Consider the following 5,372-nt stretch of genomic DNA (forward strand, 5'->3'; position numbering starts at 1 on the left):
GCTCTCACACAGACACACAGGCACACATACATGAATATTTTAGTTTGCCTGAAAACGTGAAAACCATTCACTGCCCATCCCCCTCTTTCCCGACCAACCAACCCTTCTCCAAAGCCTGTGAATGCTGCACAGGAATAGGCCATAAATGATAGAGAAAGAGAAGAAATAAGGGCAGCAGAAAACAAGAGTGGAGATAGAAGGGTCTGATGGACTGGAAATTCATCGAGCAGAATGGTGGGAGAGGGTGGGAAAGAACGTGGAGAAAAATGTAGACATCAAGGTGGAGTGACAGCACTGGCAGCTCTATGAGAGTAGTGGGGAAAATGACAGACCTTGATTTACAGTCTGCTGCCTCACCAGTGAAGAAATACATCCTTTTTCTCGCTCTCTTTTTTTTTTTTTTTTGTTGGTCAACTGTGCTGTTAAATGATGGCAGCTGATGTAGTGGGGGTTTATTTTTGGAATAGTTTCAAGCGAACAACAATGTGTTCATCCATTGTACCGTGACCTAACTATTCCCATATGAAATAAAAGCTAACAATATTCACCTCATGTGGAAACAAGAGGAAAATTGTCTCACAGTGCATTACTTAGACCTACACACATACAGTATAAGCAAGGTTTAACCACAGAGCATGAGATGAATGTTTTCAGTGTAAGTAATAATTGTATTGTTAAGCTTCTCTTCAAAATATAGTGGGTTTCAATAAAACTTGTATAATTGGGACAAATCTGAGTAGTAAACATGCAAATGAAATTAAAAATTAAATTATTGAAGTAATGACTAAAATTTATGAAGAGGTAAAAATGTAAAAGGTGCACCACACTTAGGCTTATTGTCTTTGACCCTTATGTCAGCCCAAAGAGGTCACAGTGGCTAGGTAACCAACATGTCCTAAATCTGTCACACATGCTTGACATACTGAATGAAGGATGCAGCAGAATCAGTACATCAGTATAGTATTTATTTATTTATTTATTTTTTGTCCTTTCGGCTTATCTTGTGAGTTCAGGGTTGCCACAGCAGATCATTGTCTGCATGTTGATTTGGCACAGTTTTTACTCCCGATGCCCTTCCTGACGCAACCCTACCCAATTTCTACCGGGCTTGGACCGGCACTGCACAGCTGGGGAGGGGAATGGGCTGTTAGGGGTTCAGTTTCTTGCCAGAGACACTTCGACATATAGCCAGGGCCGGGGATCAAACCATTGACCCTGTGGTCCGTGGACGACTGCCTTTACCAACTGAGCTACAGCCACAACATTAATCAGAAGATATAAATATCTTATATAAAATATATAAAATATCAGCAAGCCTTCAACATGTTTGACTGTGAAAATTGTGATCTCAGGCAGATTTTTTTTCTCTCGCCACACATACCCATGTGAATTACAACCAAATAATTCAACTTTGAGACCAAAGAATCTTATTCCAAAACCCATTTGGTTTGTTTACATGCTCATATGTTTACTCCAAGCATGCTAAAGTAAGAAGTTAGAAATTCTTGCAGGCTTTTCTCCCAAACAATTCTGACTTGTACAGACTATGCTTGACTGTGGAAATGTGGACTTTTATTCCAGTTTCCTCTAGGGACTTTGTCTGGTCCCCTGCTGTTTTCCTTGAATTCTTTCATAGCTCTTGAGGAAGTTTCCTAGAATCTCTTTTAGTTATTTTCTGGTCTTCCACATTTTGGAAGAGTCTACTTTCGACATTATGGTCTGCGCTGTTGGTACAGTTCGAAATATTTTTCTATCCCAAAATACTTAGGACTACAACTAGAGTCCACCCAATTGCAAATTTAAAGTCCATTTTAATACACCTGGTTATCAAGCACTGAGTGTCGTTTTTAACCAGACTCCTGGTATTACATATTAAAGGTAATTACGTAGAAGATTTATCGAGGGGGATGCAAACATTTGCACTATTTTACTATAACTTATTAATACACTCCTTGATCAATTTTGTTACTTCTGATGATGACGGGACATTTATAGTAACTGAATGTCCATAAAACCTTTTCAAAATTAAAATACTAATTTGTTGATCACACCTATTAAAAGTGCATGAACGTTTGCATTTAATAACTTGTTGAACCACTTTTGGCACCTTAAACAAATGTGTCCAGTAGCTGTGGAAGACAACATGCAGGAGAAATTTTTGAAACATTGTTTGTAACCGAACTTACATATTGTATATTCTTAGGATGTCTGATGTGAACAACTGCCTGAGCTCCTTCCACAACATCTCTGTTGTTTTAAGGACTGGACGCTGACTGGGCAGTGTCTTTAAAGATAGACGAACATAAAAGTTTTAAGAGTAATACTTACACATGGACACATGGATAGTGGGAGGATATAATTATTCCTAGAAACACATATACTATTTGATTACCATAGTCTCATCATTTAATTGGCAAGTAGATCCATGGACCAATTTCCTAAAATCCTGTTGTGTTCCTTTAAGACACTGGCGAGAGATATTTTATTTGAAGAGGAGTGAGTGTGTAGGCCTACATGTGTGGGTGTTAATGATGCAAGCTTGGGAAAGCATGTCACTGTATGGAGTAAATGATGATTCCTGTATAGCTATGCAATTACTGTAAATGACACAAAGTGGATTCAAGTACTGTAAGTGATCTTGTAACATGAACAGGACAACTTGTGGTTCAGTGGCTTTACATGGTTTTACTCAGCTGAAGTTCACATGAAGCACATGGTCCACAGAAAATATAAAATGTGTGCAGTGTATTTAGGAAGCAGGACACACAATTTTGCCTTCTTTAGAAGGGGGAGTGGGTCTTCCTGTGGGCTGCTCAGCAGGCGGAGGAGGAAGTCAAAGTTCAAGAGGAAGTGGGGTCGCCAAAGAGAGACGCACGTGCACATACACAAGCCTTCCATTCTGAATTCCATACAGTAGAGTGACCCGCTTAATCACATCTCACCACAGAATACGCCAATGTCACACACATGTGCTGGTGAACCCACACCTCATTCCCTATTGTCTCAGTGTTAATCTCTCGCTCCATTTGCACTCGTCAGGAGATAACAACATCATTAGCACACATTAACATGTCTCTGTTATCATTCCCTCACTGTCCCAGAGTCCCTGTGTGTGTGTGTGTCGAGAAAGAGAGAGAGCAGTGAATGGGGATGAGGCGTGAATATGGGTTTTTCAACAATCTGAGTCTATCACAGTCTGTCACAGAGGTGTGTGTGTGTGTAAGCTAACACATCCATTTACACATCAGCCAAGATATTCCACAACAAAAAGTACTAAATAGGGATTCTAAATACACTCGTTATCTGGATGTGTGATGCAAGCTTATTGCTAAAGCTAATGCTAGGAACTGGGAGACGTCACACATCTGAGCCCTGGTGGAAATGTTCCTTTTGTTGCATTTTCATCAGTGAGCTTTCACTCATATTTTGCTAGGTTCAGGCTACATAATATTTATGGTTGATAAGATGTTCACTGTGTCATGTTGTGTGATTATAGGATCATAAAATCTTTCCATGACTTGGATGAGAGTTTATAGTGCACTTGATTTACTGTCCTCCATTTTCATTGAGTGCCAGAATGCAGAGTGTGTAAATATTTCCACTATAAACTGTCCTCAAAAATGCCACAGTGGAATAAAGTAATGGCAATAACATGTGCACTATTTGCTAACAATCCCGGAATACAGTGCTTCATATTTTATAGATGTCAGCAAAGAAAAATGACAAAGAAAATTTACTGCTCACTGTTGAGTAAATTACAGGCTGTGCATTTTAGAGGAAAAGGAAGTAATCTCAGATACAGTCATAGAAATGAACGTCTGTTACTGACTTGTTACTGACTCACACGTTTACAGAAACTGAAGTAACCATGTTTTTCATGAAAGCCAATTTCTTAACTTTCATTTTAATGGAAAAGCTTGTTTTCACAATTGGGGACGCGGATTACGGAATCCTGGTTTACCTGGATAGATTTCTGTCAAAGAACACCAATTTCTTTGCTATGTATACGCGTAACCAAGTTTCTAATTTCTCCAACTGCGCAAGTGTGTAACAAAAGGCTGCAGACAGGAACACGCAGCAGAGTAAAAGGCTAAATAAAAGGAGAGGTAATTAATGGGTGATACCGCCTGATATTTAAAACAAAGTTTTCCTAAAGTCCAACAGAAAATTGAACTAACACAAGTGCCCTGTAGAAGTCTAAATAAGTCGCTTTTGATTCTAAAACTTTTAATAATTTAACAGTTCTTGTTGTAGATCAACTGCGTATCTCCCCTTTTGCATTTTTCTTTCTCTCCTCCAGCGCTCACTCCTGCTGCGACATGAACATACACACACAAAAAAAGTCAGAAAGCAGCATTTTCAGTCACTGTACAGTTAAAATTTGTGTGCTAGGCTTCAAGAACAAGTCAGACATGGAGGACAAATCATATTAATCTGCTGCTGCATGTATACATGAATTTCCAGGAACCAGGTTCCATTCCTGATTGCCTGAGAAAGCTGATTTTGATTACTTTAATGCATGTAAACACAGTCACTGTGTCACTAGCACGTGCGAACTGGTCACTCAAACGTTAATATAGAGCATTACAAAGTTTAAGCAAACACGTTTAAGCATGTATTGAGTGGGAGCTCTCTCATGTTCCCTTGGTTGTGCAAAAACACTGACCTTGTTTAAATCTAGGGCTGTGAGGATCGCTCCATGAGGAAATAGTTAATTTCGCCCACTGAAGAAACAGGCCCATTGTGATTTGCACAGATTAAAGCCCAAATCAGCACAAGCTTTTAGTCATTCTAGTTTGTTTTCTAATAAGTAAATATTTCTTCTGATGATGCTTTGAAACCTATATTCATATTGTTGAAATATATGTTAATAGGGAGTTAAAGACCTATTATAGAAAATGGGGAACTATCAAGAAAACTACCAGTTGATGAACTGCTACATTTTGAGACTGCACTGCATAAGGGAAAGTCGGAGAGATTGAAATACAACCAATATTACTGAAAATGGAAAGGACAGTTGAACTCAGAACTTGACTTTCACAATGATTTATATTTTTAAATGTATTTCCAAACTTGTTTTGTGTGTTGTATTTATGTCTTAAGAAACAATGAGAATTAAAGTCAAACATGCCTTGGGTTAACCTTCAATTTTTACTCTGAATCCAACATCCCTGTGAGTTCCTGCTCGGTAGCAGTGTGCTAAAATTTCCAAAAATGGTTTAATCCTCAGTGTTTTGTTCAAGGTCAGCTAGAAAGATACACTGTCCATGCTGTCATCCAGTGGTAGGGCAAATACTCTCCTTTTGGACCATCCTGGGGCCAAGTACAAGGGGATGAAGGTTACCTTTTGAAATTACCCTCTTGCTGGAAGC

Source organism: Channa argus, chromosome 1, assembly GCF_033026475.1.
Source record: "Channa argus isolate prfri chromosome 1, Channa argus male v1.0, whole genome shotgun sequence".
Taxonomy (NCBI): Eukaryota; Metazoa; Chordata; class Actinopteri; order Anabantiformes; family Channidae; genus Channa; species Channa argus.